The sequence below is a fragment of the Mus caroli genome, chromosome 18, assembly GCF_900094665.2.
Source record: "Mus caroli chromosome 18, CAROLI_EIJ_v1.1, whole genome shotgun sequence".
Lineage (NCBI taxonomy): Eukaryota > Metazoa > Chordata > Mammalia > Rodentia > Muridae > Mus > Mus caroli.
Genome location: NC_034587.1, coordinates 24,930,630 through 24,955,663, shown reverse-complemented (window position 1 = coordinate 24,955,663; position 25,034 = coordinate 24,930,630).

The window sequence follows — 25,034 nt, the reverse complement described above, 5'->3', positions numbered from 1 at the left end:
TAACAGAATATTCATACTTCAGAAATACATTCTGCATTTATTTTTTGATTAATTTATGTATTTACATCAAACACTATCCCCTCTAGGTCCCTGATTACATACCTCCATCTTCCAGCCACTTTACTCCTGAAATGGTAGTGCCCCCCCCAACCCCCTGAGTATTCCCCAAACCCTGGAGCAGCAAGTCTCTGCACATCTTCTCTCACTTATGCTAGGCAAGTCAGCCCTGTTGGGGAAAGGATTCCACAGTCAGGCTACAGCTTTAAGAACAGCCTCTGTTCTTGTTGTCATGGGACCCATATGGCTATAGGTCTGCTACATATGTGCCAGGACCTCATTCATATCCCTGTGTGTTCTTTGGTTGGTGGTTCAGTATCTGAGAGTTCTCAGTGATCCGGGTTACTTGATTTTGTTCTGCATACTGTAGAGATCATCCCATTCAAGGTCTTTGCTCTGTTCCCCAACTCTTCCAAAAGAGTCCCTGACCTCAGTCCACTCTTTGGCTATGAGTGTCTGTATCTGTTTCAACCAGCTGCTGGGTAGACCCTCTCAGATGACAGATATGACAGGCTCCTGCCTGAAAAAAATAACTGAGTATCATTAATCCATTTTGCATTTCTTTCCAGATATGATTCTCTGTGTGCATTGGAACCACTACGAGACACTTCACCCTAGGATTTACTGTACTGTATTAGAATATTAGGACACACCAAGACATTTGTCCTCTGGCTTCACTGAAGTAATAGATACAATACTGGACCCAATGTTTGCAGCATTTATAAACCTATTAACAAACAGAAATGTATGCTTAATGTCCAAAGGTTGACTTTGAAGCCAGTGACAGTGAGGCTATAAGAAAATTAGGAACATTGGTCTTTCTATAGAAATAGAGCAGGCATTGATTAGAAAACTTTATGCTTACTAATTAAATACATCTAATTTACATTTGCATAAGTTTTGTTGAACTAAAAGGAAATTATGTTTTTTAAAAAAATTTTTTAAATTTTTTAAAAATTTCACAGAATGAAAACACAAAAAGACAAGCAACCATTTAGACTCGAGCCCTAGCAAATACCCAGCTTGCAATAACATGAAGATTTAATATTATTACAATCAAAAATATAAAGCCTAGTGCCCATCCAAGCATATTTCAATCAAAGTTCTCTTTGGGAATCTTCCTACTGACAATACAATTTCATTCAAAATAAACAATAAGATGCAAAAACTACTGTAAGCAGTTTAGAAAATTACATATCAAATATCTTTCTGGAGCCTGTGGGTCTTTTGAACATTTTTGCTTACCAGGTCTCACTGCATATGCAGATTTAAATAATTCATTTGTTTAAGAGATCTCCTGGTCTCCATTCACTCTTCAACAGGAATTTGCCTAGCAGTCATGTCAATGGTAAAAAAATAAATAAATAAAAATAAAGTTTCATCTACTCATTTGACAGAAATAATATAGAAATAATCATGCTTATGATTTTACAGTAGAGTCAGGTAACAATAGTATATTCACTGAAAATCAGATCTGTATATGTGTGACTTCACAAGCCCAGGTGTTCCCTTGCATATGTACGCACTTAGCATTGCTGTAGGCATGGTTCTCTATTGGATACCTGGAACCATACCTCTTCAATTAAGAGGTGAGAATCACAGAGATAGAAGCCAGTCAAGTCACAAGAGAAGTGAGAGCAAGTTCAGTGACAAGAATTGAACTATTTCTGGTCTTCTAAATGGCACCATAGTTCCTTCCCTCAAGGATACCATACAAGACATTATGTGCAGTGTCCTTCCCCTGTAGCCTCAGAGGACTAATTTCCAGATCCGACGGAGACACAAGAATCTCCCAATGATTTCAAGAATATAAATATATTTTGATATATATTTTGGAACAGCTTACATCTGTTTATAGATCAAACTTCAATGCAGATGTTATGTAGTTGTTACAGAAGCTTGTTGAAGAAAAATGTCTGTGCATGTGCATACAGATGCTTCCTTCTTTTCAGATATCTTTAGTCTGTAATTAGGTAAACCCCTGGTAGCATATATTTTCTCACTCTGTCTCTGTCTCTGTCTCTATCTATCTATCTATCTATCTATCTATCTATCTATCTATCTATCCATCCATCCATCCATCCATCCATCCTTCCATCTATCTCTTCTCTTTCTTAATATTTCTTTTGTTCAGGTGGTTATCAAATGGATAGAATGAACAAAATACAAAAATGACAGGGCATAAAACACACACACACACACACACAGAGAGAGAGAGAGAGAGAGAGAGAGAGAGAGAGAGAGGGCCAGATATAAAGATACACACTCATTTATAAATGTGGGTTCATACTTTGCAATGCCCAAGTTGTTTAGACTTTGATTAACTTGAATAAATCTCCAGTTCTCTCATGTTTGCATGGATTTCCTCTGATGATTTAGCCAATAATAGAATAATAAAATAAAAAGACAACAACAATAAACCAACCCAGGTCTTGTGTAAAAGAGGGAATTTACAAAATCGATGTCTGCTGAACAAGTTGTACTGTAGCAGCTATTCTGAGCTTTTGCTCTAAATGTCCACATGGAGATGATCTGATGATTAAAATGTTAAAATCTTTATAGAGATCCATTTTTATTTCATTCGCAACATTCAAAGAATTTTTTGATTGAGCATGCATCAGAGTGGATATGAAAACACATTTTAAAATCAGTCTATTTCAGACAAAATTAACTCTAAAATAGATTCGGAAGCATTATGGATCATGAAGACTCCCGGTATCAGGGAAGTAGCTGAATGTGTTTGCATGGGCTGGGGGCTATAATGAACATTTAGCTTTTCTCTGTAAAAATCTAGCAGGTTTTCTAAGACACTAACTTCATCAAGTTAATATGATATGACCTAATATATTATTATATATGATATGTTATAACATGCTTGGTATGTCTGTATACAGAAGCATCACTGCACTTAAGAACATGGTAACTCAAAATGTAATACACCATCTCCCCTCTAGCTGCATTTATTCTCTTTCTGGGAATGCCTGCATAAAGAGGATATTTATAAAGAACGTTATTTCAACGTCGAAGCTGGCTTGTATTACTTCCCAAGAAAACAATTCACACCGGGAATTTGTATGATCCAGGTGGCTGAGGACACTTTTTTCACATGATCAACTGAAGAGGACAATATCAGATATTGATGAAAGTAGTAGGTAGAAGTCTGGAGAAATCAAAGGTAATAGGTCTGCTTTAGTGTCCTCAGGAATGATATGGGTTGTCTGTATAAGTAGAAATAGACAGAATGTTTTCTTGCTAACCATATTTGGTATTTGAGATATTTTAGAATAGTGCATGTACTTAGATATTCTCAGTATAGTATGAGAATATAGTTTACAGGTGTGTAGACCAACTAAAATGCACAACACTGCAAGGCTTGAATATGGATATACTACTATAGGATTCATCAACACAATGGGCCTCCTGACATTCATGCAGGAGGTATGATAGAGTGGTATCAGATTCCTACTTCTGTACACAACTTTTAATGTTATGACATTTGAATCAGAAATTCAGTGACTGAGGTATATAGCTCTATCAACAATGCTTATTCTATTAAACTCATTTTTCTTCCAATATATGGCATCAGTGATAGACAATCATAGTAGATAAAATGGAGTCTAACTAAGGGGCTAACTTGTCTAAGGTCACTAGGTTACCCCCACAAAAATATAAAATATGAAATCTGATATCTGAAGCCTTCTTAGGAAAAAAATAGTGATTTAAAAAAGTGAAAAGAATTTTTCCCATGTGCCAATATCTTCGAGGCTTTTCCCCACTTTTTCCTCTATAAGTTTCAGTGTCTCTGGTTTTATGTGGAGCTCCTTGATCCACTTAGATTTGACCTTAGTACAAGGAGATAGGAATGGATCAATTCGCATTCTTCTACATGATAACCACCAGTTGTGCCAGCACCATTGGTTGAAAATGCTGCCTTTTTTTCCACTGGATGATTTTAGCACCCTTGTCAAAGATCAAGTGACCATAGGTGTGTGGGTTCATTTCTGGGTCTTCAATTCTATTCCATTGGTCTACTTTTCTGTCGTTATACCAGTACCATGCCGTTTTTATCACAATTGCTCTGTAGTAAAGCTTTAGGTCAGGCATGATGATTCCACCAGAGGTTCTTTTATCCTTGAGAAGAGTTTTTGCTATCCTAGGTTTTTTGTTATTCCAGAGGAATTTGCAGATTGTTCTTTCTAATTCGTTGAAGAATTGAGTTGGAATTTTGATGGGGATTGCATTGAATCTGTAGATTGCTTTTGGCAAGATAGCCAGTTTTACTATATTGATCCTGCCAATCCATGAGCATGGGAGATCTTTCCATCTTCTGAGATCCTCTTTGATTTTCTTCAGAGACTTGAAGTTCTTATCATACAGATCTTTCACTTCCTTAGTTTTTGTTCCCTAATTTCCTTCTCAGCCTGTTTATTCTTTGTGTAGAGACAGGCCATAGACTTGTTTGAGTTAATTTTATATCCAGCTACTTCACCGAAGCTGTTTATCAGGTTTACGCCGGGGCCTAGCAAACACATAAGTGGATGCTCACAGTCAGCTATTGGATGGATCACAGGGCTCCCAATGGAGGAGCTAGGGAAAATACCCAAGGAGCTAAAGGGATTTGCAACCCTATAGGTGGAACAACATTATGAACTAACCAGTACCCTGGAGCTCTTGACTCTAGCTGCATATGTATCAAAAGATGGCCTAGTCGGCCATCACTGGAAACAGAGGCCCATTGGACTTGCAAACTTTATATGCCCCAGTACAGGGGAATGCCAGGGCCAAAAACTGGGAGTGAGTGGGTAGGGGAGTGGGGGGGAAGGTAAGGGGAACTTTTGGGATAGCATTGGAAATGTAAATGAGGAAAATACCTAATTAAAAATAAATAAATAAATAAATAAATAAATAAATAAACAAGAAAAAATAAAGTACTTCTTTCATTTTCAAAAAAAAAAAAAGTGAAAAGAAAATGCTTTACTCAGTCCTTTTTAGCAGTCATCCTATTCAAACTGCCATCATCATGGCCACCATCCAAACCAAGCTAGTAAATGAAGAAAAAGCAGGAAAAAAAGGGCTGATAGCAAGCCTGAAACAGTTTCATGGACCATCCATGGCCTTTATTTTGCATGCTCTCTCTTACCTTTACCTGGGGAAATTCAATACACTGTGCTCATTACTTGTCCAGGAGACAAGTGACAGTTCTGGGCGTCCCACGCAGTGTCCGGAGAAAGGGGGTCATTTGCTTTAGGATATCTGCAGTAAGGGGCTGAGGCCAGGGACACTTAGACTGAGTGAGACAGAGCAAGTGTGATTGGGATGATAAAATATGGTCAGTTATCTCATTTTTGACAAATAAGTCATTTCAATTTGAGGATGGGAAATAAAAGAACTGATCCTTATTAGACTTATGGAGAGAAAAAGAGGTTTTTTTTTCACATTCTGATACTCTCTTAATATTCTTGGAAATTTCCACCCACCAAGCACAGATTAACAAGAGAATGTTCTATTTAACGTAAGAGCACTATTCTATTCAGATCAAAGAAAGAAAAGCAACTCAAACAGTAGCTTAGGAATCTTCCTTATAGAACAATCCAAAAAAGGGGGGGTGGCAATGTGCTTTAGAGGCAGAGTGGTCAGAGGAAAGGTGACTTAGAGCTGAGGTAACAGTGCATGGTCAGCTTTTCTCTACAACTTCTGCCTGCAGTAGACCCCTCTCTGCAGTTAGGAATCCTGGAAAGAAGTTATACCTATCTTTTGACAAGGTGAGAGTGAGTGGAAAGACTTCCTCTTTGATTTGTAGGGAAATATATTGTTAACTCAACACTTAGAATGTGCAAAGAATTTGCATCTGTGGAGAAAATAGTAAAACACTCACACTTGCTGCTGTGAAAAGGACAGAATGAGATTCATTAGTAACGTGGATGCTTTAATGCAATGGGCCTAAAAGGTGGGAGGGAAGGGTCTGGGCAGAATCATGATAGGGAATAGATGAGATTTCAGTCACTATTTATTTATAAAACCAGCAAGACCCGTCAATATGAGAAAACGTTAGGACTTATGATATCTTACATTTTATTGGAGTAGTGTTGAAATGCAGGCTAAGATATAGGAAAGTTGGTTAAGTCAAGTACAAAGTGCCTTCCTTCTACATAAGTGCTAACAACTGTACATACGTGGTCTCCTATCCTCAAATTGATATGAGCCTTACTTGTCATTTTGTTTCTCAGTTGCATGCCTGAACATACTAATTAGCATCCCTCAAATTCAAAAGTGAATGTATATTTGACAAGACTATTTTTAGATTAATTTATATTGGCTTTCTTGTTTGTTTTTGTTTTGTTTTGTGCGTGTGTGTGTGTGTGTGTGTGTGTGTGTGTACTTGCGCACGCATGTGTGCACATTCCATATGTGTGCAGTTGTCTTCAGAGACAAAAATAAGTTGTCAGATCCCATAGATCTGAAGTAACCTGTAGTTTCAATTTACCAGACATAGTTACTAGGAACTTCATTTAAGTCTCCTGGAAAAAGGCTCAAGTGCCCTTAATTATCGAGACATTTCTCTAGTATCTCACATACATATTTATTTTCACTGTTTTAATTTTTTTTACTAAGGTAGTATCTTAAAGACCAAAATTCTTAGGGCAGGAAGAGGTTACTGGGGTCTGTTTTGTTTCTTCTTTACATTGCAAAGGGAGCTTCTCCTGTCTCAGTGTCCCCAACTCCTACCTACTACATGGCTCCTACCTAAATGGTGTTTGCAGGAGACAGCTGCAGACTTCTCACAGCACATTCTTGCTCTAATCCTTTTGTGCATGTTTTCCACATCTTCAATCTATTAGTGAACTTTAACCAAATAAATGAGACCTTAGAATTCAAACCAACTTGATGTTGTCCACAAATAGTATTAATTCCTAGTAACTTTGGGTATATTCCATAGCATTAGTAGGAATTCTATGACTCCAATCTGGAAGTACAAGATTGTTGAGAGTATCAGAGTAATTGACTAACCCAGGATAAAGACTCAACACCATGGGTCCTTTCTGTTGATGTAAGCATCAATCCTAGCCTGTCTTTTTCCTCACAACAAGCTAAATATTTTGTGCTAAGGAGATAACTCAGCAGGTAAAAAGATTTGCCAGCAAACCTCACAGTATATAATATCTGAGGTCCATGTAATGAAAAAGGAGAACCAAGTCCTGCAAATTGTCCTCTGAACTCCATATATGTGGCAGGGCACAAACACACATACACGCACACACACACACACACACACACACACACACATACACTCATATGCACAAATATACACATGCAAATACACACACCCAAATACACATACACAAAAACACACACTAAATAAAAACTTAGTGTCAATAATCAGAATATGTTAGGATGAAATGATGCCTGATGTTATATCAAATAAAAGTTCCTGCTGATATCCTAGGAAAGTCTATGTAATTAGACAATGAGAAAATATGTATTTCATTTTTCCCTGAGGCCATGCTTTTGAGCTATGATTCACAGCATATCTTTCAATATTCTTGTTGAATATATTCCATAATATTCCTGAAAAACAACTTTGATTCCCAGAGAAAAGATTGGAAAGATGGTGGATTGACACTGCTTGCCATCCTTTCCCATCATATTGTTATCTATATGACCAGCTGTGCTGATCTAGGCTCTCCAGACACAAACTGAAGTTAGGAGAGAAAACTCAACTCACATCTGAGCAAGAAGGTCCAGGGAATCTCCTTCAAGGCTGATATACTTTTAGTTTTTGAGTGTAATCTGCACATGCAATCCTGTCTCCACAATCTAAGTGACTTCATTTAACAATGAGTTCTTTGACATTTTAACTAATCATAGCTATAAACCAGAGTGTCAGATCATCTTAAAACAATTCATTTCAGCCTGGATTACTCTAATACATTTTTATCTTATGGGAGACAAAAGAAGTTGATTCTTGTTCTAAAGCTGACCCATTTTTGTTTTTTCTCAGTTGTCTAGAAAAGGACTTTGTTGTTGTTCATTTTATTTTTAATACTACGGAGGGATCTAGCCATTCCTTGCAAAAGAACTCAGATTAGAGTTATTAGTCAGAAATGGAATGCAGCCCTCGGAGCCTCAGGTAAGGGGGTTAGTATTCAAAGCAGAGACATAGCTGCTCAACTACCCCGAGGAAATCTTTGTCTACCAAAGCATCAGTGGAATCATGCCTTAATGTGCTCCTCTTTCTCAGATTATTCCTTTGTTCTGTATAGACTTTTGTATCTGTTATTGCACCTAGCAAAGAATTCAAATTCCAATGGATTGATTAAACCGATTTAGACTGTTTCACTTGCAGATGGCCCCAAAGGAAAAAAAAAAAACATAAAAATGAGCAAACAAAAAAATCCAAGTTCTTTCCCATCAAGAGCCTGTGGATGTTGTGTGGCAAGGAAAGGGGTGCTCTGTTCTCTTGGTCACCGTTTCTCATTTCTTCGAACTTCCTTAAAGGCTGTTATTGTTTCCCCTTCACGATTTGTAAACAGCATGATATAACACAGTAAAACACATTGTTCCTGGTAATTTGCAGTTTCAGAGCAGACTCTTGATGCCTTTCTCCCTGAGCCATTAATTACAAAACAATGGGACACAATAACATGCAGGCACCTCCTTCAAATGAACATAGTTACGATTATGATTTTAGGAAAGGAGGAGCCATCTCTCCAAGCTGCTGAACTTAATGACTTGTTAGCACACCCAGAGTAACTCGGAAACTTCATCTTAAAGATGATTTTGGATGCAAGGCCCCTCTGCTTGACTGAAAGTCAAGTAAGCCCGTAACTCATAAGTGGTCTCCAGTCTGGAGAGATGAAGATAATTTAGACACACCTTTGTCCCTTAGCTTATCAAAACTTTTGGGAAAAAACATGGCTATGAAGAAACTGGAATTTCCCCAAGACTAACATGCTGAGAGGGAGAAAAGCTTGAAGCCTGGTATCATACAGAGGGAAATTTAACTTCCAGATTGTCAGACTATGTTGCTGGGGCAACTGGGGCCCAGATAAAGATGGGATTTTGTTAGGCAGGACTGTATTGCGACCTGGACTGCTTAAACATGGTAACCCCAATTGCCAGTTATCTCTATTTTACCATCTCTGTGGGGGTCTGGGAATTGACTGGGAAGCAATCACAGATATCTTTCTCCCTTTCTCAGTCTTGCCACATTCCATGCATGTCTGTTCTCTGCTTTTCACTACCAGGGAGGACACCTGGCTTCTGGGGGCATAGATAGTAACCTGAAATTTGGTAACATTGTAAGTCTGGCTAGTTAAAGTATCTTCGGAGGGAAAAGATGTCATTTGAAAGACAGCATTTAGAAAAACAGGAAATAGAGTTTGGCAGAATTTCATCATTGCATTAATCTATCAACTTCCAAACTTACCAATAGAAGATAGCGGAGCTATCACATCAGCCCCAAGTCTTATGTGAATATTGACCACAGCTTTGATGGGCACTCATCTATTTGTCTTGAAAATTGACATCAAATTTTCAATGTTTGGTAGAGTTTTTGACAGAAAGGCTACTTATAACATGATGGTATTTTTTTCTTACTCTCTATATACATTTAGCTGTACCAAGTGAAGGTTGTTACTAATGTGACACCATTCCTGAGATTATGAGAACTACTCTATTTTCTAATAATCAAAAGTTGACTCACCTACTTCATTAGACTTTAAACTTTATGTCAGTGTTGTAATGAGTTGAGAGAGGTATTTTATTTCCTAAATTATGTATTTCAAAATTGCCTGGCCAATCTCAGGCTTTCAATTCTCTTTGGTCTTTGTGATTTAAGTTCATCCTAAGTATTTATTAATGTTGAGTTTTAAATTTTCTTTCCTGTATTGCTTTCAAAGTACAATCGGAAAAAGAAAAATAAAAGAAGAAAATTAATCCTAAAGAGTATCCCTCTTTCTTTGTTTGTGTATTGTGGCTTGTATTCGTAACCTGAAAACTAAAATCAAAGAAAGAAACAAGCAAAAAACCCCACCAATTAGAACAGTGGAAGGTTAATTTTTTTAAAAACCAATGTGTTTATTTATTTAACTGATATAAAGTAATAGCTATTGCTAAAGGGGCCAATCATATACAAAGGTGAAAAGTAAGTTAAAATTTTCTGGCTTTTCTCTGGGTCCTTCCCCAGTTTTTCACAAACTGTAGATTAAAGAGTGTTCATTTCTTTGTGTTTAACATATATATATATGTGTGTGTGTGTTCATGTATACATAATACTGTCACACACATACATATACGTATATATATATATATATATATGTCATTCATGTATTAAAACATGAATTCATTAAAGTGATAACTTTGGCATTTTACTTTGTGTGTTTAAAATCTGCTATAGGAGATGAGACTAATAGATGTCTAAATCCAAGAGGCAATTGAATTTGATCCAATCTGAGCAGAAAAATCCCAAGAATAGATGCAAATTTCACTTAAAATGGATAATCAAGTGAGCAAAAGGCCTGCCTAATCACACAGTGATTGTAAGTTTTCTCCAAAAAAGGATTGTGATACAGAGAACTATTGTATCTTTAAAATAGTAACCCACCTCACCAAAATAAAGACCTGGTGACTAAGTAATGAATTGAATCTTTCCTTCATTCTTCCAGCAAGTACTCATTACAAGCCTCCTACAGATGAGGCTTAGACACCATGTTAGACACCATGGCTGCTGAGAGAGAAACAAACTATGCCCCAGATTACTGTTTTTCACTTAGTGTAAATGAGAACCATAGACCTATTTGAGACAGCAACAAATTTTAGCTCAAGACAGAATATGCATGGTCAATTCTTCCCCAGAAAATTGTTGTTTATGGAGGATCTGGGGAGGATAAAGTGTCTGGGATCAGGGTCTTCAAACAAAATAAGAAAACCTAAGAAGTTTAAGGATATTTGTGGTTGACAGAGGATGCAGAGAAAGCCTTTTTGAATGCAGAGAGAACCTAAACTGGTTGGGACATGAGAAGTGACACTCCTCTCTTCAAATTAGCATCAAAATAAATGGTTCAACCATAATTTGCATAAATAGCAAGCAAGTGATTAGTTTATGGAAAATTCTTACTGCTGTATTAGACTGTGAGGATTGCTAGTGGGAGATTAGCGGTTAGACTAGGGGAGACTAATAATAATAAAAAAATGCTTTGCTTCAACTGTTGATCTTGTCTGCTGCTATTGAGGGTATTTGAAATGTCCTGCTGCTACATCTTCCACTAGAGAATATGCCTGCATTTTAAACTGGCAGAGAAAAACAAACTTGATTAAAACCCCTAAGCTGTATCACACCTGAAATATATTACTGGAAAGACACACACACACACACACTCATACAGAGCATCAAGAGGTCCAATGTTCCTGTGCTTCTGCTAACAACAGCAGAGAAAACATTGATACCATATCTCTCTACAATAAGGAGAAATGCATATATGAAAGTTACTAAACATTGATGTGGGTGAACACAGAAGAGATGAAATGTGGTCTTTTTCTTTTTTTGTTTGTTTGGTTCTGTTGCTCACTTGTCTAGCCTGGAGGCAAGGAAATGGGACTTTACAGGTCCTTTTTTATATAATTCCAAGGTGTGCCTCAGACACATTGTTGGAGTCTCATGCCAATATTTTTGAATTTCCATTCTGTCACAGACCACAGTGGATTAAAAGTAAGACTTGGATCATGCTTATTTGAAGAAAGGAAGTGAGGAGTGAGAGTGAACCTCCCTTTGCAGACTTGGTATGGTATCTGTTGAGTCTGTAATGATACAAGAATGAGCTTTTGTTCTGATCTGAGTGCCAAATTCTTTGTACTGTTCTTTCAATCTGGTGACACAGGGTAAGAAGTCAAGCATCAAGGTGCTTTCTGTATGTTCTCCAAAACTGGGACAAAAGTCTACTCATTTGTGAGCAAGGGAAGTCAGCTATCCTTCTTAGAATGCAAGGCCTAGATTCATAACTTCTTTCGGTTACTGAGGTTGTACCTCAGGGGTCTCCAGTTGGGCATTGAATTTGTGCTGAGTCCATCTACGGCAAGATTCAAGGAAGAATGGGGATTGTGTCCATTGGTTTCTTTTTCTTTTTGGTATCTTTTGGTAACTAAGAAGAAGAGCACTTGAAAGACTGGCTGTGAAATGGACAAATGGCATTCGTTAATTGTGTTGGTCCCTGTAAGTTATTCATTTAAATTTTGATGTAAACATTTAAATTGTTAATGAGCCAAGGATTGTATATTTTAAACACAGACATCAGAAACCTTTGCAGGAAGATTATAAACATCACCATATTTGTTGACAAATGTTACAAAATTCCAAATGATTGGACAATCAGCACTTCTTTGCAGCTGAGTGGATGCCTGCCTACACAGTCTGAGAACACATGAGAAGCCTAGGAGGCTCTATTCCTGTCTAGGACTAGGACCAAATTTGCATCCCAGGAAGAAAGGAGTGGGTGGGCTGCTTGGGCCACATTTGCAAACAACTGATCATACAGAAGTGAGGAACACACACAAACCAGTCATTTACAAAAAACAAAAACAAAAACAAAACAAAACAAAAAACAAACAACAAAAAAAAGATTTTGTAAATCAACATTAAGCACCCCAATTTTTCTTTTGCCTTAGTATTCTCTCTATTTACCCCTCTCTCTCACCCTCTCCCTCTCTCTCTCTAAATCCAACAAGTAAATAAAGACACAAATTAGATTGATGTGTGTCCCTGTGACTTCCAATGTAGTGTGTACCACTCTCAAAAGGAATTTAGCTTGTCTTAGTCAGGGTTTCTATTCCTGCACAACGTCATGGCCAAAAAGCAAGTTGGGGAGGAAATAGTTTATTCAGCTTACACTTCCATACTTCTGTTCATCACCAAGGAAGTCAGGACTGGAACTCAAGCAGGTCAGGAAGCAGGAGCTGATGCAGACTCCATGGAGGGATGCTCTTTATTGGCTTGCCTCCCCTGGCTTGCTCAGCCTGCTCTCTTATAGAACCCAAGACTATCAGCCCAGAGATGGCACCACCCACAAGGGACATTTCTCCCTTGATCACTAATTGAGAAAATGCCTTACAGTTGGATTTCATGGAGGCATTTCCTCAACTGAAGCTCCTTTCTCTGTGATAACTCTAGCTGTGTCAAGCTGACACAAAACTAGCCAGTACACATGGATAGGTGGGCTCTTTATAACCCTAATGCACTCCACTTTGCCTGCACAGGTAAGAACCATCATAGAATGGTATGGGAGTGGTTTGTACAACCAGAAGAAATGGACATGAAGACTCCCAGTATTTGAAGTATCATTTGATCTCCTTACATTTAAAATTTGAGACCAGCAATGTTCCCTTTCTTTTCCTGATGAGTTGGGGGGAAATCTGGATCTCAGCTAGGCACTCCTTCTATCACTTCTAAGGAAAAGTGAGTCTGGGGATAGAGAAAACTGTGGGTCTTTTGTGTGTATATTCATCAGTGGCTTTGAGATATATTTTTTTTCCTCTTGAAGTTAGCAGGGTACCCAGGATGTTTAGCTCAGGATGGGTTTCAGCCCCAGGGTTCAACATAATAAGATTTAAATAAAATCCCTTAGGACTCTTGTCTCTTCCCAGGGAGTTTAGAGATGTGCGAATGTGTGCTTGGCACTCAGTGCCTTTTCTTTGAGTATTTTCTTCAACTTAGCTGTTTTTTCTCATGTATCCTTCTGGTTTTTAGTTCTGTTTCTCTTTTTGACAATTCCCATTTTGTTTCTAATGTCTTCTGTATAGCATTTTTTTTTTTAATTTTTAAACCTGAGATTTCACTTTTCCAACTTTTCTCATTTAATTTGAAGAACTAATTTCCTCCTTGGAGCATTCCAATGAAAGACAAAGATTATCAGAAAAATGAGAAAGATGTCACAAAGAAAGCAAAGTGATGTTCAATTTCGTGATCCTCTGTGCATCCCCCTTTCTCCTCCCACACCTGATACTGCCATTTTCCCCTCTCCCCCTCTTCGCTTTCCTCCCAAGTCCTGCCCAGCCTCTATCTCCCTTGATTATTAAGTCCCAGACCCTAGGATAGCAAGAGGCTCACAGGACCCAATCGGGTTAAAATCTCTCCCCAACAAAGGGGAGAGAGAACCTGTCAATACTGTATCCAGAGGTAACGAACAGCCCGCAGTTCAGAGATGGGAACACCCACCCTTCTCAAAAATTTTAACCCAGAATTGCTCCTGTCTAAAGAAAATACAGGGACAAAGAGTGGAACAGAGAGTGAAGGAAAGGCCATCCAGAGACTGCCCCAACTGCAGGTCTATCCCATATGCAACCACCAAACCCAGACACTATTACTGATGCCAAAAAGAGCTTGCTGACAGCAACTTGATATGGATGGCTCCTGAGAGGCTCATCCAGAGTCTTACAGATACAGATACAGATGCTTGCAGCCAATCATTTAACTGATTGGGGGACACGAATGGGGGAGTTGGGGAAGGACTGAAGGAACTGAAGGGGCTTGCAATCCCATAGGGAGAACAACAATATCAACCAATCAGACAAATATCACCCCCCACCTCTGCCCAGAACTCCCAGAGACTAAACCACCAACCAAAGAATACACATGGAGGGACTACTGGTGGCCACAGCTGCATATGTAGCAGAGGTTGGCCTTATCTGGTATCAAAGGGAGGGGAAGTCCTGTGAAGGCTTGATGCCCCAGTGTAGGGGAATGCTAGTGCTGTGGAGCAGGAGTAGGTTGGTGGTTGGAGGAGCACTATTGATAGGCAGGGGAAGGGGTGCGATGAAGGTTTTCTGAGAGGAGACCTGGAAGGGGGATAAGATTTGCAATGTAAATAAACAAAATAACCAATACAAAATATAAAAACTCTAGATGAAAGCAAAGTGATGGATCGAAGAAAAGAAAAATGCAACCAAACCCTTAAGCAAACATCACAGTAAGATGGGCATTGCACCATCATTTACTCATTGCATTTACCCAGTTCTTCTGCTTCTTCCTGGAGAATGGCAGCCTCACCATCTTCTTCCATGAAGTCCATGTGACCATGACACAGGTTTTAGCATGGGTGACTGCCAAAGAGATTACTAGGAAAAAAAAAAAAAAAGATTTAAGGGCTAATGATGTGACAGTGTCTCATGTTCAAGATGCAAGGCTCAGTCTTTCTATGTCAGTTTGAGGACACATCTGGAAACATTTGAACAAAACTCACAGTGGGAGTGTAGCAGGGGCAGCATTTATTTTAAGCTTTTGATGCATAGAGGCTGTTTGTTACAAAGTACAAATATGGCCAATTCCAAGAACTAACCAGGAGGAGAAAACGCAAAATAAGCAAGCTATTGCTTTTCAGAGTTAAGAATATGGAGACTCAATAGAAAAAGGAGAAAAAATGTCAAATTGATGTCACTGTAAAGAATATTTTCCCAAGAATATGAGAGGGTTAAAACTAATCCAGTATTTTAGATGAATTCAGAAAGTTATAATTCCTGTTGTCCACACATATAAAACATTTAAGATCCAATATTATGCTTTGAAACATGTACATATAATATTGTAGCTAGCCAAGAGGAAAATATGCCATATAAAAAGTAGTTTTTCTTCCATGATTGAAATCACTACTAGCTCTAATCCAAGACTTGTGTCAACCTAAGTAATAGGGAGCTTGCTACCCTCTGGTGATATGGGAGAGATAACAGTATTCTTTACTCCATTTCTACATTTTATCTGTTAAGGCTTCATCTATCACTTACCTGCTTGAAATTAGCATCATTTGATGCTTACTTCCAAAATAAGCAACAGTATCTATGCAACAGCACACAAAGAATGAATATGAAAAACTAATAACTGTTCTAACTGCTTTTGAATGATTTATTTTAGGGAAGCAATGCTTAGCTTCAGTCACATTTATCCATAGAATGAGCAATGGTCTCTCAGATCATATCTAGACTGAGCAAATCTGAAAGCCACAATTGATAAGAAATATTAATAACAAATATTTTGATGAGTTTTACAGGATGAAGGCAATCCTGTACTGTTCTAGCAGGAGATAACAAAAACAGTGAAGGAGCTGTGAGTTTACTCTAGACACAAGCAAACAAGTGTCTATTCTGTGACTAAATGAAGACTGGAAGAAGTCACACTGTTCTTGAGTCACAGACAAAATGCCTAGTGCTGGGGAGGTGGCTCAGCTGCTAAAAATACATATTGCTCTTTCAAATGATTAGGCTGGAGATGTGGCTCAGTTGCTAAAATTACATACTGCTCCTTCAAAGGATTCTAGTTCACTTCCCATTTCCATGTCACATATAACTCTAGCCATGGATGATCAAAATCTCTTCTAACCTCAGTGGACACCTGCCCTTATGTGCACCCTTTAGCCAGGTATACACAATAAAAAAATAAAATAAGTCATGTTGAAAAGACTTTTCACAACATCAATGGTGCAAATAGTATGTGGATTTCTTATGAAGGATCTCTGAGCCAGAGTTTTCACAAGAGAAGCAAAGAAATGCATACAACTCCTCCGCACATCATGGCTTGCAACTTAGCTGCATCCTTAGCTTAGGGAAGCCAAATATTTTATAACGGACATTAAGCAAGTCAACCATGAGCTCCAGACAGAGACATTATCTTTATTGTACTAGACAGCAAACACTGCATGCCCTTTGCCCTAGAGAAAAACATTATCTGCAGCTTCAAGGCAATCTACAATCTGCTTTTTCTGGAACGAGACACAAACCCTAATTTCTAAAGCAAATTATACAAATGTCTTTAAAAACATAATCCAGGACAAAAGAGCCTGGGCTTGCTGATAACATAAGCAAAAGTCCTTAGTATTTATGTAGCTTCACTGCCCCAGGGTACACAGCGGTTGTGTTTTTACCATCTTGAATTTCAGAACATCTTCCTCTGAGGAAGGAAACTCTGTTCACTTATTTAATCAATCTCAAAAAATTTTAATTCATGATTCAAGCAACAGCATTCCAGCAAGCAAGAGAGTGTCAAAAGTAGTATTTGACCCCAACCATTTCCCCAGCTTCGTTCTTTCAGCCATTAACAATGCTCATGAATCACTGGAGTCTGTTTTACAATATTAGATCTAGAGGCCTGTAGTTTTCTCTATTGTCCTTTCCAATTGGCATAGCTCATTACTGTCCCCATGCCGAGTGCATCAAGAATCACATCTTTGACCTTCAAGTTGGGGTTGAACAATTATTCTGCCACACTACAATATCCAATAAGAGGAGGCTGATATGAAGACAGCTGGGCCCAACATGATGTCATTGATCATTTCAAATAAAATCAGAGACACATTTTACCCTATTATTTCTTATTAGATCAATTCTGGTATATAGCTACTATTCACTGGATGCCAATGAATGTGTTCATAAGAAAATGGTGTCTATAGAAATTACGTAATTAGAAATTACAGGCAATTTCAGACACACATTTGACTGATTTCAAAACCACATTTTCATATGAACTTCCTAAGTATATACCAAGTTAAAAAGTCAGAGTAGATTTGTTATGTAAATTTGATAATTAAAATTTTTGTTCTGCCGATATTGCTAAGTAATATCCGTTCCTAGGTTTCTCTATTCAAGAAGAATGTCCATACAATATCAAGTCAGTCAAGATAGATGTTCCCTCATAATTGATATATATATATATATTATATATATGTATAATATATATATATATATATATATATATATCTCAGTAGCCTTAACTGTAATTGTATCTAAAATCTTACTATTAGACATGAAATCTATTTTCCTTAGGAAAGAAAATCACTGTTAGATACAAATATTCCTATGAGGAGAGAACTTCTTGATAGCCTTTATTATTTATGAACTTAGAGTTCAGGTGGAAACTTTGCCAGTGTAACAAAAACTATTTTATGCAAAACTTATTTTTAAATCTCCAACAGGTCAATTTGAGAGAAAGAGAATAAAGGGAGAGAGGTCTAATATGTTCGATTTGAAAATGAAGAAATGTCCAGGACAGAAAATGTAGTGAACATTGTAACTCCCAGGATAAAAGGAACTCTCAGAGATAAAAGAAACAATGTGAAGTTGAGATTCTGTCCAAATGTAGATTTACCTAATCATATTTTTTTTCTTTTTTTAGGATAAGGGCAAAACACAATGACTGCAGCCTGGAAACACAGCTTTCACTGTGATGGAGTGGTCCATTAAAGCAGGCCAGACTGGCTCCTTTTATTTTGAGAACAATGTTGACCCAAGTCCAATGAGATCCATCAACATCCCATCTCTGCTGACTCATTTGGCTGGGAAAAAGATGCACAAATCAATTCCAATAGAAAAACCAAGGAGGGTCACAAAATAAAGGCAAATTGAAAGAACAATCACTTAGGACTTCCAGTGCCATAAAAGCAAAGAAACAGATAAATAAACAAACAAATAAGTAGACAGACAGATAGATAGATAGATAGATAGATAGATAGATAGATAGATAGATAGATAGATAGATAGATAGGTAGATAGATAGACAGACAAATAAATAAATAGAATGAAAATGGAGGGCACGTAAAAATAATACATCTTTAAAAGACCTTTGGAAGTTGTTTTGTTTTTGGAGGAGGTATCTCTGACCCAAGATACCTAGACCAAGTGAAGTAAACAGAGGAGATAGCTTTCTGCCTCTGGGGATGGTGAGTGAATGGCTGAGAAATTGTGAAGCATGTGAATGGTTTCCTGACAGTTGCCTGCATGCCTGGCTCCTGTGTCTTACAGCATAGAAATAAATTCACTATTATTAAAGCCAAAGGGAAGCACACAATACTCAGCTGTCAGCTAACATAGTCACCAATCAACAAAAGCTGTGCAGATGGATAGATATTTTACCCCCCCCCCGTGGGATTCCAGCTAACTCGATTGTTAGCCTCTCACCCTTTGTGCCTTCTCTGTTTTAATTTGTTTAACTTGTTTTGTCATTAGTTTTGTCTAGATCCTATATTTATTATTCTGCATTGCACCTCTGACATTTCAGTTTGGAGGTGATTGTTTACCATATGCATTGATTCTCTCAGGCCCTCAAATATGCCACAATCAATGCTAACAAGATAGTAGCTACGGATAGTCATAATTTGGCTATTTGTGACATATGCTCTCTTTCATTTTAATGCATTCTTATGTCTCCATTTTTCTGGAGACTCCCTCATATTCCTTTCAAGACTTTACTCTTAATACAACCCAGGTAAAGCATCTGTACATGTTGGAATTAATAAATACAGATCTCTCTCTATCTCGGTGCCTCTTTCTCTGTCTCTCTGTCTCTCTGTCTCTCTGTTTCTCTCTCTGTCTCTATCTCTGTCTCTCTCTCTGTCTCTCTCTCTTTGTCTCTCTGTCTCTCTGTCTCTCTCTGTCTCTCTCTCTCTCTGTCACTCTCTCTCTCTGTGTCTCTCTCTGTCTCTCTCTCTGTGTCACTCTCTTTCTCCCCTGTAAAAGAAAAATGTACACTTTGCTTCTGTCATTCCCATAATGTGAACTTCTAGGAGAAAACATTAAAGCCAGCATAGTTTCTTTTATTGGTCTGTATTATAAATGAGGGACCCTTCTGCGGGACAAGAAGAATGTACTGTGGATGTTGCAGGTTATTTGTTTGGTCTGCTATCTATTGTAGCTTTGGCTGCTAGTCTGTCCACTTCCTGCACCTGATGTTTCCACATGACCTTTGACTGGGACTGAACAAGAGAACACATTAGAACTTGAGAACTCACTTCCTTGGGTATTTGCCAAGCCTCATGTAGTTCACATTTTATGTCTAAGGGAGAAGACAGAAGACAGATGAGCAGTAGCCAGGTCACAATCCATTGTTCTGCTTTAGATCACTTACAGTTTGTTTTCAAAGACAAATCAATGCTGGTACCAATCTCTGTACCATAGCTCTCTGTTTCAGGACTGGAACATCCTGATGAATTCAACATACTGTATATCCTCCACATGTTCTATTCACTGTATAGCCTTGCTACAACCTACCCATGATGAAGTAATATCTAACCTAATGTATCATAATATAATAAATGTAATATAGCACAGCATAATCTGATATGAAAGACAGTGAGCTTCACATGGCCAAACATTCATTAGAAAACATAAAACATGGTCTATTTCATGCTAATCTACAAACAATTGTACACATTTGTGTCCAACAGCTAAAAAATATTAATCTACACCGCAGATGTGCCCAGATTCTTGAGCACTATAGGGACAAGCTAGAACCTTAGCCAGATGCAGGACCACAAAAGCAAGGTCTTTCATGTTTGCTTGCACTCAGACCTGAGATTTTGTTTTCAGTAGACCAGTGGAAGGAAAGGAGGAGGAGAAAAGACATATTTCTCTGAAGTCTTGTGGGAGATGACAACCAGTTGGTTGGTCATTTAATTCTGGAAACAAATGAGCCATTATCCAAATTAAGCCTTAGTTTTTAATGTTTAACCATGATATTTCACAGGGCCAAGATACAAAAATATTTTTAAGGAAATGATGAACACCAAACTAGAATACAGCTGGGCATATTAGCAGTCCATATTAACTTTGTTAGATGTCGAGTCCAGGGAATGGAATATTCAACCTTTAAATAAATACACAATAAAGATAGCACACTCTTACTATCAGGTTACTGGACTGTGGCAGTAAATGAACTGAATAAAATTTGATGGCTTTCTAACATGCTGAGAGCTTTGCAGAGTCTTCTGCCTTGTCGCTTAACAACATTTTGCAGTCTGCTATCGGTGAACTAATAGTGCAGATGAAAATTTCATGAAAAATGTGTAATCTGCATCGGTTTTATATTATGTCACTAAAATGGATGAAGATCATATTTTGGCATTAACAGCTAATGGTGAGAAAGGGGGCTGGAGCTAGTTGCTCATTTTTGGCCTAAGAATTGATTTTTTTTAAAGTGTTGGCTGTAATTGTGATATTTGGATGTAATTATCATTAAACTGATAAAATATTTAAAAAGGAAGTGTATGAGTTGAAGAGTTTCCTGGGAGTTTGTGCAGTTTAGTTGTATTTTCCTAGAAAAGGCACTCCTTGCAGACAATGCTATTAATTGCATGATGGAGCAGATATGTTCTGTTACTATTCCCTAGCAAGGTCAAAGTTTCCCAGAACAGAACAGTAAAGAGGTAGCAACAGAGGAAAGGTGGAGAGAAATTGTGGAATAATGAATCATATTGCAAATGCTGATAGAAAATGTTCCTAGTTTTTGAAATAGATTGTTTTGTATCTTCTATTTGAGTTGCTATAATAACCTCTTTATCAACATTGCCGCAGCCCACCTTGATTGCTTTCAATGGAAGATTTTGATAAGAGAGGAATATAATTTGGAAAAGAAAATGCTATTACAACGATATCATGTGTATGAGAAAAATATTCCATTTAAGAGACAAACAACTTTGCTTGCAAACATTTTCCTTGAACCAAACAAGTTAATGAACAACCTTTATTTTCTCATTTCTCTCTTCTGCCCCTTTTGCTTGCTGTGTGTGATCTTATTCCTTATGTGTTTGTAAAATAATTTTTTTCTAGATCTATTTAATAAGAATTTCATTGGTTTGATTTAGATTGAATATATGTCCTTACCTTTAAAACTGCATTGACAGGTATCTTTCATATCAGTTCAATTGCTGCTTATTGCATTTAGTATGGCTGCATGATCTTGAGCTGTAGGAATGTGGAACTGATACAGGCTTTTACCTCAAAATAATTAGTTAACACCTTACAACAAATATATTTTACAAAGTTTAGGTAAATATATTTTGAATCTTACAGATGTTTGTGTTTTTTTATATACTAGTATTGAGACATTTGTTCTATATGACTTTGCATCTCCTTACGTGAACATGACAGTTCTTGCCTTGCTGAAGAATTGGTAGAAGGCCACTTTCAGTGATATGATTTCCTCCCATCTGCCCTTATTTTTATAGCTAACTTCTTCCTCAGAGATTAAAGAAATTTTAAATAGAAAATCTATTTTAACTCGGGACCCAAAAAAGTAAAAACAAAGCTGCATGCTTTGGGTGGACTTTGAGTGTGTGGTCTGAGAGGAGGCTATTGGTAATTTTCTTCTGGGCGTGTGGCATTAGTTATATAGATGGATTATTCAAGGCAGACCTGGACTGCATACTCAGCCAGTTTAACATAAAGTTCATTTGCAAACAATATATTTTCTTCTCCTTTTTCTTTTTGAAAATTGTTATGAAGGAAGGAAACACTCAGCATCCTTATCAATGTGCAGCCAGGAGAGTGAGGTTTAAAGCAAACGGTTTTCTCTTACCTGTCAAACTGATTTCTCTGACCAGACCTTCTGGATTTATTTTTCTTGTTGAATTTGACCTAAGGTCCGTGGTAAATGGGTAACCCTTTATTATATTAAGAACATATTATAAAAACATCCATTCTTCATATGATAGCTAATACATTACTAATTTAACCCTTAAATTGCAGACTAATACTCACTTCATGAATTTGAATTCACTTTCCAGTACTTGAAATATCCCTTGAATTCACATTCCTTTAGACACAAACACACACTGCAGCACACATACCCTTTCATAGTGAATGAATCTTAGGACAAGTCAGATTATTAATTCATTCATTAACTTATTTGAGTTTGGTTTTCTACAATGGTATTTACATTTATACTGATTACTTTATAATAAAGAACTTAAGTGACCTACTGTTTCACACATGTATTACTGTTTTGCCACTGGAACTTCCTGTCAGATAGCACTGTCAAGGATTTAAAAGGGAACAATTACAAAAGTAATACAATATTATTAGTTATCTCTGAGCAGCGACCCTGCTGCCTTTTCAACTACTATTGATACAGCTACCTTTTCTGTCTTCATTTTAAATTCAGAAACACATTCTAGATATGTTATGTGTCTTTGAGTTTAGGTACAAGATGTGTCCCACTGCTAGCTTTCCTCATCCTTTTAATGAAACAGAACTTGAACATGCTGTAGATGGGTAACTGACCACTAAGAACATGGGAACCATATGAACATACACTCTTTCCACCTCTTCTAAAGTTAACACTATATACTTGAAATGTTATAATGGGGGTGTTCATATTTTTCAAGAAATGCAGTACATAGATAATACATAGTTTCCAGTAATTCACTTTGAGTCCACTTGTTTTCATTCTGGCCTGGTTTAGAGGAATGAATAACATCACAATGTTTTGTAAGTTGTGGGGTACTCTAATAGGAAGGATGGTCAAATAAACCCAAGTTGGCTTTTAGCTTTGACAGAGCTAGACACATACTCAGACTTACCTTCTGGAACATTCCCATGCTACAGAAAGCGGAATTTCTTTGGGATTTTATCAATCAATATTTACAAGATTTTCATGAAATGTTTAGAACTGAGACTCCACGCTGAACAAGTCAAATGTACCCGAAATTCACCTGGGGATGAATGTTGCAGGTATTAAATTACCTATGGGCACTAGTCAAGCAACTCAGTACTCAATCTGCTCAGAGCTCAAAGGAATAAAAATCACACAAGGAATTCCAGTTTGAAAGAATATTTTCTTTTTAATTTCTGACGTACAATGGCAGGCCATCTGACATCATGTCACATCAGCTTAACTCCCAGCCTGCAACAGGCCTGTTGTGCCGTATCAGTGGAGAAAATGTACAAAGAGATGGGGTCCTCACTCAGATTTCCCTGGTATCAGTCTGGACAGCAAGCAGTCATTCCCAATTGAGCAGGCAGATGGAGACTGAGCAGATTAATAAGTGGATCTTCTTTATCTGAAGAGCTGGCAGGCATCATGGTTCGCCAGGCACCTGAGTTATATTTTTAAATAGGTCAGCACATCGAGCGTTTACAAAGGGAAAATGGAGTTAGTGGGAAGATTGGCACCAGTGGGGAGTACAATGTGGGGGGTGGAGCTCAAAGTGGGCTTTGATAGAGTCTGAGGATTTGGACAGTGGTGAGTGGAAAATAAAGAATACTTTTTTTTTCCCCTTGCTTTGCCATCTTTCTTGAAGAAAATAGAATAAAACCTGAAAAGCACACAAACAGACCAGGGCAATGATTTGGAACTGGAGTAGGCACTTTCACTATTAAAAATGCCCAGCAGCATCACTAGCACTACGGAGAAAATATCAGCATAAGATCAAAGTACAGAGTTTCTTTGTTTGATTATTCCTCTTTGTAGAGTATCTGGCATAAGACATTGGGCAGAATTATTCTTCAAGGTAACAACGTAAAATATAAGTTCCAACTTTAAACAGTAACAGAACTGTATAAGGATGTGTGCATGGATGCATACATCAACATGTAAAACTCCCTATGTTATCTGAAAATCAGGCTCAGAAAAAAAGAAAGATTATTTGGAACAACAACAAAAAAACCATACCAACAAAACATAAGATAAACCAGTGTATCTCCCTGATAATATCAATTTCATTATTGTCTAACTGTTTTAATGTAAAAGTATACAATGTATTGATAATAATATAGAAGGTGTCTAACTAACACCCCGAAATGTCTTATGAATACAGATATCTTTCATAGTATTGTCACTAGTGTGATTTGGAGCTTACATGTTAAATATTAACTATCAGAAATCATTAATCACTAACAATAAAACAAACTGGGCAAATAAAACAAAACTCTGAGAAATCTTATCTCTCCTATTTCCAGATGGTGGACTCCCAGACTTAGAACTATGGAGAAGGCATGATTGAGAAATAGGGCTGCTCAATTCAGGTACACCATTTCTGAATCCCCACCTTGGCTGAGCAACAGAAACAAAGGCTTAGTACTCAGCTATTCATTGTCCCTAGAAGAGTCTATCGTTATAATGAGTAGTGATAAAAATTCTAACATTTTGAAAAAGAGATAAATCTTTTTCTTTACTCTTCTGTCTTTGTGGATGGAGAGAGTTCTTGGGGCTGTGCCATATAACCCAGATT